The following is a 15,305-nucleotide window of genomic DNA, read 5'->3' as shown; positions in this document are numbered from 1 at the left end:
GCTTCCTCAAAAGAACTACAACAGCTACTCTCGTCGTGAGCAGTGCGTTTTTTTAGTTGCCATGGCCACCAGAGGCACCCGATGTGGCTGAAACACTTCTATCATCTTGAAATATCTGCATGAAATATAAATCCTCTCATAAAACAAAGCCAGAAACACCTTTCATATTTTTAAAAGGTGTTTTCAAACATATTTGGCTGCGTCTATTTTTTGTTTGTTTTTACATTTTTTCACGTCGGACGGCGCTGCGATCTCAGGTTCTCGAATGCTGCGCCTCTGGGCTCCAAACGTCTTGGATGGGCGAATTGGCCTCCAAGGTTCTTAGCGGCAAAAGGGCAGCATTTGTGCCGTGTAACTGCCCACCTTACGCCTTTGGATATAAGGACCTGATTCTCAAAGGCTTTTGCCATGCCCCCGTGACCGGGGTATACGACAAGGCTGTTGTTCAGCTGTAAGAGGTCCTTTCGACGAATGAAATCTGCACAGAAAGAAGTGCTTGAAAAACCTTCTTGGGACGAAGGGACGAAGGGAAGGGACGAAGACTGTGGTTGCAGTGTAATTTACTCACAGGATTTCGCACAGACGTCAGAAAGCAGTGGGGAAAATTCAGTGCAAAGTCGTTGCTCCCTGTCGCAAACTAAGCAGTACATGCGACGCAAGCTTAGTGCAGCGCAGAACTGAGTACATGCGACGCAACCTTAGCGTAGTGCATCGGATACCTTTTGAATTGTTACCTTGAATTCCATGCGCGAAATAGGAATATGCGTCAAAAAACGCATTTAGGGGATTTATAAATAACTGGTACACTACGCATTGTCTACTTTGCCCACGCACTTTACGCACTGAAAATTTGCTGCTGTTTAGACCAAACAATTGAGTTATATACTGTCAAGGATCAAATTCTGCGGCAGTTCGTGCAATCCTTCTGTGTCTACAAAGAAGCACATATGACCTTGGGGCAGGCTTCTATAGCGCTGACTTTGCGCGAGATTAGCCTCTTATATCGATAGAAAATCTTGTATCAAAACGGGCTTGCTTCTTTCGATGTAGTTTGATATGGTGTTTCTTCCCAAAGTTATGACGCATGCGTCGTCGGCGTCCTGAGAGTATTTAAGCGTGACGTTTTCGAATACGAACGCCAGTTGTCAGCTGAGCGAACGTGCGTTGGTGTCTTTCAAACTCAAAGCGACCACACTTCAGAATAAGTATGTAGAGTACTCTCGTGCTTGAAGGCAGAAAAAAAGGAAAAGGGACAGGTTTCTTTCTAACAGTGAATATCTGTTTCCCCAAAATGTGAGGGTTGAAACTGAAGAGTGATCAAGGAGCTTTCGAGGGAAAGGCTGTCTCTATTAAGGACAGGATGTACTCCTTTGACATTAGCCGCGCAGAAAAGCACTTGATTGACGCGCGCTGTTGGGAACTTGTGAGTACGTGCCGATATTCAGTGGTAGGCCGATGTTGTTTTTCGTCTTGAACGTAGTAGGATACGGCGACTGTGCGCACGTTTGCGGTGGCTGCGGACCCCATCACTCCAGGGGGCGGCAACCTTCACCGATACCAACAAAAAGGCATGGAGCTCGCTTGAGGTTTTTGGGATCAGCCCACGACTCTGTCACACAGCGCGTGTGGTACGGCACCGTGGACAACCGTCAGGTTCCTTGCAGCATACACACTTCCTTCACCTAGATACAAGTGGAATCGAGTTCACACAACTGTACACGCTCTAATATGCATGCCTTTTAGCTCGGCCTGTGCGATCTGTAGCCGGATTTACTGCTGGGGTAGCACGGCCTACAGCAACTGTGTGTATTGCCTGGGCGATCTGGGTGCACCCACACGTGGTATGCGTGGCCCCAAAGTCACCATTCAGCCATGCCCCCTTCATGTATAAAAATAAATGCACATATTCGGAGGTTACAGCCCGGACCTGCTTATATTTTTTGCTACGTGCGCAAATATGACCAAGATAGGTCTTGTTGCTTGTTGAAGAGCAAGGCAGTGTGTGCTCCAGTTGAATTGAGTTGAGGTGTTGAATGCTACATGTTGGGTTAGCCTTGCTTATTCTGGCAGCAATTGCTCCACCGTAGCGTCCCTTCTATGTTCATAATGTCCTAAAACCTGCCGCATCTACACCGCTATGCGCACAGTCTCTTATAACAGCACACGTTCCTCTCCCGCAGTCACCATCTATGCGCACAATCACTCGACACAATCCACATCACAGTCCACTCCAGAAGTCACCATCTATGCACATATCTGTCACAGTAAAACATACTCTATTGTAGTGCCACAATCCGTACACATATTAACTCACAGTATAACGTAGTCTACTCCAGAAGACACCATCTGCGCACATATTCAATCACCGTAGGCCATAGTCCGTTCCTGCTGTCACCATTTAGAAACAAGATCAGTGTACTGCAGAAATGTTAAAAGAAGGCGTGCAGCCTCCCTTCTGCATGTCTCCTTTCCACTCGGGTAGACAATGTTTAGAAGTGTACTGTGAAGGGTTCCTGTCTTCTTGAAGGAAGCGAACGTCACATACCTTTCCGCGTTGTACGCTGGGCAGTACATGATATAGTGTTCGATATACCCGTACACACCACATAAAGAACATAGCGGAGACGATGTTATGTCCGTCTCATGCATCCAGGTAAGACTGCGAGCAGAGGCCGTGCGGATTCGATGTAGTAGAGTCGCCTGGGATCTCGGTCCCATGGTCTCACATGGCTTGTGGAGCGCACTCCACGGGGTACTAAAGTGATCGAGCACCGTTTTCATGTAGAGACTTTTTCCATTTTGAGGCACTTTTTTGATGGATTCCTTGACATGGTTTATAGGCAAAATTGTCAGCCACCTCATTGGCATTGACTCCTATGTGAGAGCGCACCCATTGGAATTATAGAGTAAAGCCACTGCTGTGCAGATTCTCCACTAAGCGCAGAGAGCTTATAGACAGCGCACCAGTAGGGACTCTGCGCTCTAACCTCTGAAGGGCAAATTTTGAATCAGTTAGGCTTGACAACAGGTTGAGCCAGAAAAGACCCATCTTCCGTGAAGCATATGGCAACGCTTTCAGTCGTTGTGGAGGACACGACAGCAGTAAAGCGAACAGACCACTTACCGTCCAAAGAAAGAATGTAAAAAGCCGCTGCGCTAGCTTGTTTGACCTTGTCTACAGAGCAATCCGTGAAAATTTGAAGATGGCGGGCATAATCTGCTTCCAGATGTTCAAGTACGAGCGAACGCGTTGCTGCCAAAGGAGAGCTGCGCATTGCACTCTCATGGGGATTTGTGATCTACAGCCGAGGGTCGGAAAAGACCTGGGTTGTTTAAACCGTTTCCTTTGCCTTCGAACATTAAGGCCTCAAGATCTAAGAGTATTAAGTGCCAAGTAGGCCTTCGACTCATATTTTTTGCAGAGCCGCTACAGAAGGGATCGCCCAGCTACAGCCTCTCCTAGGCGGCCAAGATGCATTAGTAGTCTCTGAGAAGCGTCAAGGCTAAGAGGTTTCGATAGAGACTCATGAAGTACTGCCTGATTCGCAGCCGTCTGAGTAACTCCAATGGCTCTCCTTAGGCCATTTCTGTGGACAACTTCGAGATGTTCAAGCTGTGATGCCGAGGGTGAAATTAAAGGTAATCGATACATTATGCGACTGGCCACCATCGCTTCATGAAGTTAGACCATTGAAGAAGGATGATTTCCCCATTGCTCACGTGCAATTCTATGGATCACATTGAGACGCGATGATATAGATGAAACAGTCGTGTCGACAGCTTTTCGCCACTGTAGACGGAAGTCAATAATGACGCCCAGGATACGGGTATGGTTGAATTGACGGATACAAGAGTCACTGAGGTCTATCCTCAACCGCGCTTGACGTCTTCCTACACCTAGAAACAGGTCAAAGCCGGATTTTTCCACTGATAGAGACGATCCCACACCGTGAATGTAAGCTTGTACCGAAAGTGGAGCTTGTCGAGCTATCAGGGCTAATCGCTTGTATCGGCAGCCAATAATCCAAATACAGATGTCGTCAGCATATATTGACATACGCACTTGCCTGCAATTTTTTTTTTTTTTTGCAACGAATCGCGAAGGCCGGCCATTACGACGTTAAAGAGCGTGGGGAAAAGAACGCTTTCTTGAGGCACACCTCTTTATAGAACCCTTTCGGTGCTTTGGTACTCCCTAACCGTCGTTTACCCTGTTGATAATAAATTTGCAGTCATTCCTTATAAACATAACCGTTCGCACAATCTCAAAAAATGGCAACAGGGTAAACGTTGACGTGTTCTTCTCTGCCCCAAATAAGCGGAGTTCATTATGCATGCAAAGCACTTCAGAAAACCCAGGAAAAACCGGTTGCACAATCAGGCATGAAAAGCCTTTCGCGAAATTCACAGAAGGTGCTGTTTACAAAGTGCCGTTATCCTGTGGTAAATATTATATAGGCCAAAGGGAAGATGCCTAAATGAGCGATTGGGTGAGCATTACTTGCTGTGAAAGGGAGCTTTATGAGCATTCATTGTCTAAAATGCAAAAGCAAAAGAGGGTTGTCGTCCTCTCTTTCACAAGTGCGAAGTCCTTTAAGTGAACAAATATCAAATTACGCGAGAAATTGTTGAGGCTTTGGAGATAGCGCGTGCTGGTGATGACTGCGTAAGTGCTCCGTCAATTTAGTTGTCACAAAAAGAGATGTGTTATCATAAATCGTTCAAGTGTGTCGCTCGACGACTGTCGTCTTTCACCACTGTGGTAATGCCTTTCAGGCATTATCGAGAGCATAATATTCCGCTTCTTGCATAAAATAAAATCAGTTGGATGTAAGCGCTCGTGTTGTCTGTCTTATTCTGTGTCCTTGTTTTTTGCGCTTTTACGTTCAGCATGGATACCAGGGCTGTATGTAATGTGACTTCAAATGAACAAAATATCTGAAACCTTGTGCCGCCCCTGAAGAATTACCCAGAATTATTACGTCCCTAAAATCTGGTCACTGCTTTAGCTATGACAAATTAAATACTATGACTATAAAGTTGCATCAGGACGCCTTTATGATTCATTAGCGCGTTGTATATGTAATCGTTGATAATAACTGGCGTGAATACGTGAGCATCGAGAGACGGAACATCGGCGAGGTGAAGGCGAGTGACGATTAGAGTACTGTGGTTTGATAGACGAGCCGGGAAAAACACTCAGCAACGGCGGCTATGTATCGTGTCTGTACGGGCTCACATGATCCCCAGAACGAGGCGAGCGCTCACGGTAGAGACGTTGGACGCGGCATAGAGGTCCGCAAACGTAGCAGATAAGCCAATTGGTACGCCAAGAGCTCGCAGGCAGGCTGGCGGTGATGGCACTTAGGGGGCGGAGCATAAACGGCAGGACCTCTGTGGTTGGCGGGAGGGCCCAGCGACTGCCGTGTCCGCGTGACTGCTTCCGCATAAGTTAGCGTTGCTGCCATTGGAGGAAGGCGGTGGGCTGGATGGAATGACTGCAGCGACCTGCTCCCGTATAGCACGGTGGATAGTGGGCAAGACGGACGGTGCTAGGTAAACAGCGTGAAAGACGTGGTCTTGAAGTGATCCAGGAGAGAAAGCTAGCGGTCAACTTTTCCGTGGATGAAGTCTGGCGGGCTGCATAAACAGGGACTGGTCAGAAGACGATGCACCCAGCGCCCAGCCAGGAAGTCTCTCCGAAGGCATGGCAGACTGCCGCGTAGAAGAGCGTTCCTTACGTTACTCGTCAAAGCTTTGGCACAGAAGGGTGGCGGTAGCGAAGGAGTTGGGGTTTTTCGCCAGGACAGTTTGGAAGCGTCATTGGCGACCGCTATAAAGATGTGGTTAACTTTGTCAGTCTACGGCACAGATGAGTTGACACGCTTGCACTAATCAACGATGTCTTCAGTATAGCTAGTGAAGGTTTCGGCAGGTAGCTGGGATCGAGCGCGAAGAATTTGCTAGGCGCAGAGTTTCCGTACAGTGGGACGCCCGCAAACGTCGTCGAAGCTCGTCTTAAATGAGGACCAGGTGCGAGGGTCTGTTCCATAGTTATTAAATCATATGTTGGCAATGTCGGGGAGGTTGGAGAAAATTGCTCGATTTCACGGAATAATCCCAACAATTGTATCTGCTGAAGCGGTTGTAGGGGGCCAGCCGATCGTCATCTCCATGAAATGTCGGTACCACTGAAGAGAGAAGGGTCCCGCTGTCGTTCCACCCCAGAACAGAGGACGGTAGCAGAGATGGGCGGCGATGGTTGGTTCGGACCATCCGGCATGGTGACCGAGGCAAATAAGGTCCAACTGCGAAGTTCCAGGATGAGGACCGAGACTGGGACCGTGACATCTCCACTAAGTAAAAAGCCGGTAATGCGAAGCGCAAGTTGGTGGGTGTTGATCAAAAAGCTTCACGACGGAGACACTCGCAGGTACCACACAGGAATCCCACAGGTTCTCGCTGCGCTGCTCTAACGCTGCCGGTCTGTCCAATTAATACTTAAACAACTACCACCCAATGAGAGATAGAAAACGTTCAATGCATGGAATTGTTGGGTGGGCCGTGCAGAAGCCAAGTGGATTTTCCGCCCCTCTTGACGGTTCACCAGCGAAAGCGTGTCCTCCAAGTGTTAGCTGGACAGCAGCACATTCCATTCCTCAGTTGTTGGGTTACTGGGTTGTTATGGTATGTTTTTTTTCATATGGTATAAATCAGATTCTTCCCCAAGGAGGCGCAAAGAGGATCGTACAAATTTGGACACATACAGCTGAATTTCACAGAATTTACATGAGACATGATCTTCATCATCCGTAAGACTACGCCCACTGCAGGGCGAAGGCCTTTCCGGTGTCTCTCGAATGGATCCTTTCATTTGCCTTTTGCATCCACCCTATACGCGTAAACTTCTTAATCTCATAACTTAAGCATTCGATTGCAATTTCTTTAAAATGACGCCTTGCTCTCTGTTGGAGTAAATTCCTTGAGCTTAATACTGGTTCAAAATAGTCATGTTCCTGCGAATGTCGGGAAACCCGGGGTAATAGAGCGCGGGCAGTGGCGTGGGGGCATTCGTTTCATACATCCGCAGAGTGTCATGGACTCCATATGACTGCGGTCTTAAAGTCTGTATCTTCTATCTTGTGTTTGTGTGTTTATCAATCCTCCTTCTTGTATAGTTACAACATGCAGTCTGGCAGTCCGTAATTATACACGAGACCTGCCTGTTAACTATCGACAAAGCTATCCCCGCTTCCTCGGTGCTAGCAATTCCCTAGCATCGGATTGGTGCCCCATTAAATAATTTCCTTTGAGCGTCCACACTTACTATCACTGATATCCTGTTGACCAGTCCTGCCGCATCCATTCAAATTGCCTCTTTATGTGTGACGAGTTTGTTTCAACGTCCGTCCGTCCGTCCGTCCGTCCGTCCGTCCGTCCGTCCGTCCGTCCGTCCGTCCGTCCGTCCGTCCATCCATCCATCCATCCATCCATCCATCCATCCATCTATCCATCCATCCATCCATCCATCCATCCATCCATCCATCCATCCATCCATCCATCCATCCATCCATCCATCCATCCATCCATCCATCCATCCATCCATCCATCCATCCATCCATCCATCCATCCATCCCAGTACACACCTTTTACAAAGAGACGTACCTTTTATAATTACAGACGATCCGTGGGGCCAGAATATATCGCCGGTTATAAAATTAGCATGGAACAGTATCACCCGTCGTGGTGTCTCAGTGGTTACAGCGCTCATATGTACATCTGTAGTAGCGGGGTTTGAACCCGACCGCTGCGTCCGCGTTTCGATGAAGGCGACACGCGAAGGCGCCAGTGTGCTGAGCGATGTCAGCGCACGTTTAAGATCCCCAAGGCGTTGAAATTCTCCGCTACGGCAGCTGTTTCACTCCTTCTTCGCTCAGTTCCCCATTAATCCCTTTTCCTACGACTGTCACATATAATAGTGAGTCTAAAATAAATTATGAAGGAAAGAGGTGTGAAGAAGACGACGTGAATTAACCGAAGACTAAAGGTGAAGAAGCATTCGGTGAGGTGGAGAGAGATGACTGGTGGAGAGGCATTCGGTGAGGTGGAGAGAGATGATTAGTGGAGAAGAGAAGTGAAGACGACGACAAGGCTTACGTGGACTAACGCCAAAGCTATTAAAGGGCGAGGGAGAGCGAGTCACGGGGGAAAGAATAGAGAAGCGGAGGCTCCGGCGGGTCAGGGGCGCTTCGGCTGGAAGAGCGCGACGCCGGCTACTGCTCCGGTAAGCTCTTGCTCTACGGCTTCGCACCGCAGACTTCCGGTTGTTCCTGAGCCCGTTCCGGGGAGTTAACTGAGGACGCTACCACCTGCTACAGCCAGGAGTGTCTCCAGTGCTGTTGCCACCAATCCGGGTGGTGCCCCCAATGCCAACAACACCGGCATCACCTCCACGGGCGCTTGGAGCGGTAGCTTATACGACGCAGCCAGCGACGCCAGCCCAAGCACATCGAACGCCGCCTCGACGCCGGCTACTGGACCCATACAACACCGCAGCCGGACAGGACCAACCGTGAGCACGAACGCCGACCGCTAACAGTAGAACGTTAGCAGTGTTCCCGGGTCGTGTGTATTTATATTCTTTATGTTTTGTGTTATCCTGCTATTTAGTTTTGTGTGCTAGTGTGTGGGTCATGTAGGGTGTATTAAATGTGCGTCTGTGTGGGGGTACACTTGTCGCCTAGTTCATTATTTCGGCCCGAGCGTTCTCCGGGCAGTTCGTGACAAAGATAAGTGGCGAACCTGTGCCATGATTCATTTCCTTTTTTCTTTTTGCTTTGTCTCGGATCTTTGCGATCTCTCGACGGCAGAAAGTATGGATTTAGCTAAAACGTTAGAACTGGCGCTCAAGCTAGGGTTAAGTAAGGAAGAAGCGATGCGTCTCTATGAGGAGGCAAATAGGCGGAAAGAGGAGGCAGATAGGCGGAGAGAGGGAAGGGCACAAGCACGAGCAGACGCTCGCGTGGCAGACGAGGGAGAGGGGAAAAGAGCTCACAAGGCAGAAGAGCGAGAAGATAAAAGAGCTCGTGAGGCAGAGGGCAGAGTAGAAGAATCGGAGAAAAGAAGGATAGAACGGGAGAATCAGTTTCTTTTGTAGAAACACGCGCATGTCGCGGGAGGATATGAGATCACGGAGAGTGATCAGCGTTCCTTAGCGCGTAGAGAATCTCCTAGACACGCCAGACTTTGTCTAAGGAAGCTGATGGCTCCTTTCGATGATAAAAGAAGTGATGCGGACGCATATGTGCAACGACTCGAGCGGATAGCTTTGGGGCAAGGCTGGGAGCGCAGTTAAAGTGCCACAGCATTGAGCATGTGTTCGGTCGGACAGGCGCTGAACGTGTTTGGAAGGACGCCTGCTGCTGATTCTATGGACTACGAGAAAGTCAAAAAGGCACTCCTCCAAAGATTCAGGCTTACGGCAGAGGGTTTTCTTGAGAGATTTCGCAGCGTGAAAACTGAGGATTCTGAAACCGCCAAGCAGTTTTTCTGCAGGCTGAACAACTATTTTGACAGGTGGCTTGATATGTCAAACACAGAAAAGTGTTTTGAAGGGGTGCGTGACAAGCTGGTCACAGAGCAATTTTTAGCGTGTTGCAGCTCAAAGCTAGCGCTATTCATGAAAGAAAGTTGTGTTCACTACAAGAGTCTGCCGATATTGCAGACCAGTTTCTCGAGGCTCAAGGGCTGAAAAATATGAGTAAGGTAAGAGAAGAATCACAAAAGGTCCCAGAGACAGATGCGACAAACCCAAGAGCATAATGTGGTGCTTCTAAGGCGCCAGTAAGTTGTTTTATCTGCGGCAAGGTGGGACACCGCGCAGTTGACTGTCAGACTAGTAGCGTTGCCGAGGCACAGGTTGTGTGCCAAGGTTGTAAGAGGAGGGGCCAGACTCTGGATGAGTACCGATACAGAACGCATGATCGAACTGCATGCGTTGTCGACTCTAGGGTAGAACTTGTCACACCTCCTGATGTTCCACAGGTGAAAGGAGAGCAAACGCCGCTGGGAAATGAGGCGGTGAGTGGAACACCTAAGTTGAAAGCAGCAATACCGGTGGTGGTTGGGAAATAGGGGACCGTCCGATATTGGTTCTTAGAGACAGCAGAGACAACAGTTTTTGTCCCGAGAAGCATGGTGAAGAGCGAAGATCTTAGAGTGGAAGCGTCGGTCGTCATTCTTGTAGATAGCACAGTAAGGTACCTTCCTGAGGCCAGGATACTATTGTGCACGCCAAATTATACTGGACAGGTAGCGGCAAAATGCGTAGACAACCCATCTACGATCTCATCTTAGAAAACATAACGGGAACAAGAAGTGTCGAAGACCCCAATCCCGAGTGGAGGATGCTCGACGATGATGAACACCCAAAGGATGGAAGGCCCGTGACAGCTCAGGCGGGTGATGGGCAGTCATTTTCTCGTCGGCCGTGGAGACAAGAGCTCAAGCGACCGCCCAAGGAACGCAGCGCCCGCTCTCTACTCCTGTTACAATTTGTCTCAGCGTAACACCGGGCGGAATTGTAATTAGGCAAAGAGAAGACCAGAGATTGAATGCCTACTTCGAAAGAGTCGGGGAAAAAGTCAAAAAAAGAAGAGTCGTACGGCATTCGAATATCAATAGGTAAATGGTCTTCTGCACAGGGAATGCGTATTTAGCTCCGGAAGCCGGGTCCAACAGCTGGCGTTACCGAGAGATATGCGAGACAGTGCTACACTAAGGACATGACGCCATTATGTCCGGATACTAGGGTGTTCAAAAAACGGTGTCTAGGATCACCGAGGAGCTCTTCTGGCCAGGTGTCCGGAGTGACGTTAATCGCTTTGTTCTCTCATGTGGCATGTGCCAGCGCGCAGTTCCGAAAGGAAGAGTTGGCCCCGTACCTTTGCGAAAGATGGCCATCGACCTACCATTTCAAAGAGTGGCTACTGACATTGTAGGGCCTATCTCTCCAGTTTCCGCCAGAGGCAATAGATGTGTGCTTACACTGGTTGACGTGGCTACTCGTTGTGTTGACGCTATTCCATTGAAAGCTATTGACACTATTCAAGTGGCAGAGGGTCTTGTGGAGATGTTATCGCGTTATGGTTTCCCGAGGGAAGTTTTGAGTGACAGGTGCTCGAACTTCACATCGGAACTAATGAAGGAGGTTAACCGCCTTTTGTCAGTAAGGCAGTTACTGACAACGCCTTACCATCCCATGTGTAATAAGCTTGTAGAGCTGTTCAGCGGCACCCTCAAAAATATGATCAAGAAAATGTGTCAGGAGAGACCTACTGATCGGGATAGATATCTCCCAGCTCTTTTGTTCGCTTACCGCGAAGTGCCGCAATTGAGTCTTGGTTTCTCGGCTTTCAAGATGTTGTATGGGAGAACCGTTAGAGGTTCGCTTACAATACTCATGGAGCTTTGGGCTAATAAGGCGATTGCAATCAGATATCAAGACAACTTACACATACGTTGTTAAGTGGCGGGATAAGTTAAACGAAACATGCAGGCTTGCACATCAAGACCTAGAAAGTGCGCGCGAACGCTGTAACGGATATTATGACAAGAAAGCCATTCACAGAAATCTGAATCCGGGCGACAGGGTTCTCGTCCTGCTACCCACGGATCATAATATGTTACTCATGCAATGGAAGGGCTCGTACCTTGTGACGCGGAAGAAAAAAAGACATAAATTAAGAGTTATTGATAGAGGACACTAAGAAGGTTTTTCATGTAAATATGTTGAAGAAATACGAAAAAAGGGGTCCCGTACGGTATGCACCAAGGGTAGCGTGTTCGGTAGTGGCCGGATAGACAGGTGGTGATGTCGAGGTGCCCACGTGCGGTGGGAAAGAAAAATGAAGGAGGGGATAACGCACTAAAGAAGCCCAATTTGAATAAAGACGGACGATCACAGCTCTACTCCAAATCAAGGGGGAGGGGTTTTCAGATGCGCGGATCAAAACGGAGGTCATTCCGCGATTTCATGCAGGGCAGCCGAAAATTGCTCTCACTCGGGTGATGATGGTGGTGTTAAAAGCAGGTGCTGTTGAGCGCTGTTGAGCGCTGCATTCCTGTTGAGCGCTGCATACCAAATTAGTTTTGGTAAAGCGCCCTCGGAGAAGAAAAAATAACTGCTGAAGTGCTATATCTGCGTGCGAGGTATGATCCGATATGAAGTGCGTTTACATATAACAACAGAAGAAATCCGGCGTTAAGAGAAACCTTGTTAAAAAGCTCTGAGTCGTCTCAAGCCAATATTTTTTTAATTTGAAAGCCAACGTTCCGAAGCCGGCTCGGTTCCTTTTGCTTTGTTCAAATGAATGCATGATGCAAATAGCACCCCCCCCCCCCCTTTCTTGTTCCCAGCCATGCCGCTTATTATCACCCCCTAATGTGAAATAAGCACGCAATGATTTGAACGCGATCAGGGCCATTTGATTTATTAGCAAAAGAGTGTAAATGCTGGGGGAGGGGGGGGGGGTTACTGGGCGGTATTGTTTTCAAGGTAAATTCGGGTAGAAATCCACTTATTCAGCGAAAAGTTCCACAAATCGAGATCTTTTTTGAAACAAAATACACTTCAATATAACCGTTGGTTTACTATAGCGTTTAATACAATTCTGCCAAATAATATCAAATATCAAATAATATGTGTGATCAATTCCTATGTTTTGACATCTCGCATCCAAAACGTACTTCCCGAACTTATCTTCATCTTAAGCCAATTTCACAGATTAAAAAAATGTTCCTCTAGATGAAGCAAAATATATATTCTGATATGTGTGCAGCGTTTTCAGCTTGGTGCAAGAAATCGTGCGTTCTCTAAAATGGCAAATGTCTGGTAGAAATTGGGTTGAACGGATTTTTAAGAAATCTGCTTTCGAGGCGCAAGAATGGAGGTAAATTGGGACTTTACCCGAAACAGGAGAGCACTATTTATATATATAGCCGCGTGTCCGCAAGTACACGGACGGACGACGAAACCGACAGGCACTGCAAGAAGCTCGTGCACGCAGTAGTGGTCGGTACCAGAACGGGCGAGGCTCTCGGCCGGACCGGACATTTGAGCATCACTCACTTGGTTACTGGCCTTGAGCTTCGTGAAATCTCTGCCCTCAAATTACAAAATGGCTGGTCGACAGTGAGCAGAGAGGGACTGCAACCCTTTGGGGCCCTAGGAAGGCAGCTCTGCCCACACGAGGAGGTCTTCTTCAGTTCGTATCATCATCTTAACTGCGTCATCTGCAGGACACAAAAAACTCTCACTGGCCGTAAGTCAGTCAACGCCGCATGCGCTGGACTTCCGAATTCGTATCAGTTTATTCGATGGATGAATGTGTGCGGGCCAAATTGCTCAAAACACAGAGAGAACAGACACCGATAAAGCCGCGATAAACAACGCGGCAGCGGTGATTCAGCTGTGTGGCGCGTACTGTGATTACTGGCGGATTACGCCAGCGTTTGGGTCAGCAGGGCTTTTCCAGCATGCTTTAGCGAAGCTGGCAACGTTTTCATAGAAGCCAGGCGGACACAACTACTTAAAACGGAGGCTATTACCTACTGTCTACATTTAGTATTCATTGCTTGGCGTGCTCTACTCAAACGCTCCGCCCACGGGTGACCTTGATTGTAGAGGAGGCTAACAGTCGCCATGAGGTTGAAAAAAAAAGACCGTCGATTCTAAAAGGCGCTCCCAACGAAAACAAAAGAAACATGGAAGCCAGATTCTAGTTACTCTGCTGTGTGCTTTGTGGACTCAGATTTGGGCGCGGAGAACTCGAGAGCGGTGACGTGCGGTTTGACATGGAACAAGCAAGCAAGGAAGCATAAGAAAAAAACTATGAAGGTCACTCACGTACCACACGTAAAAAGTTATTCCAGGGCTCTATTTGAAAGACAGTCGTGTAGCTTTTCCTAAGGCTGGCCGTAACCGTGGTGAAGATGTCCAAGGCTTGCACTCCTGAACGGCCCACAACCACGCGCTCTAGGCTGGCAGCGAGATCAGCACCACGTTGGAGAGAAAAAAGCCTTGACTATTTCAGGCGACAAAGGCCGAATTAAGTGGTACCTCTTGAATGGGGAGTCTGGGTGAGGAATTGGAGGAGGCGCTTTTCTTTGCTTTTACGATGCAGTGCTTCAACTATCTTCATGGGGCAAATGTAGGCGCTAAGCCATTTCCCCAGGAAAGCTTTCTGGGCTGGAGGTTGTCACCTTCTGCACTTTCCTTGGAAAAGTTCCACTGCTGGCGCCTCAGTTGCCACCCCCCCCCCCCTGTGGGGGGGATGGCATTCTGTAGGTGTTTATCAAGTCGCGGTGCCGACACATATGAGGTGGACAGTTGGACCCATCGACGAAACCGGCCCACCTGCCATTACGGGCCCTCCCACTTTTCCTTCGAAAACACGTGGCCGCAAGTCGCGGGCTAGGCACGTGACGGCATGGACTTAATGTGAGATCACTAACCAAGAGGTATACGAATCGGTTGATAAAAATTTTTGAACGAGTTATAACAGTGAAAAAGTGGCAACAAATAATTTTTACTAACGATACACACCACAGGCATGCACAGGGAAGGAAGCTTTCAATGACAGATTGAAGATATAACCGATTAAAAATTGCTCGAGGAATCTTCAGCTCCTTTATACCGCCCGGGGTGCAATTTTCTTTTTTATTGGGAGATGCAGTTGGAACCTGTCATAATCAAACTACAGTTCGGAATGTCCTTTTGCCTAAAATATTCTCCTTGCAGTAATCTTTGGTGGAGTAGAAAATTGATGGCGGTTGCTGATGGCACAAAAGCGCGATGCATTGGTGATAAGCCATCGTAGCACGCCAACTAGTTGTTATTCATCTCAAGGAGCAGCCAAAAACTGCGATGACGACCATTGCCGGCATATCGCCTGGGACAGAAATCGCACTCACCCGCTGCATAATGCAAAGCTCCACATTGACAAGTTCTAAAGTTGGTGTGGAGACAAGATATAAGATATCCACTGCAGTGCTTGTCTCTGATTGGACGTAGCTGCAGTGATCTGTCAGCGTGCAGTCCGTCACCACACCTTGACGGAGATAACGTCATGTTGACTTCCCGCAAACGGCACTCATTGAGTGGAGGGTATCAAAGACGGGATGGCTTTGAGACTCAGAAATTACGTCATGACTCGCTGCTCTAACGGTGTGTTCATGCAGTCCGCCATTTTTTAAGGCCAGCTGTTCCGCGGTGTTCGCAAGAAACGACGTCGTCAACACGTGAC

This window comes from Amblyomma americanum, chromosome 8 (genome assembly GCF_052857255.1).
Source record: "Amblyomma americanum isolate KBUSLIRL-KWMA chromosome 8, ASM5285725v1, whole genome shotgun sequence".
Lineage (NCBI taxonomy): Eukaryota > Metazoa > Arthropoda > Arachnida > Ixodida > Ixodidae > Amblyomma > Amblyomma americanum.
The sequence above is the reverse complement of the archived record's forward strand: the minus strand, read 5'-3'. Positions refer to the sequence as shown.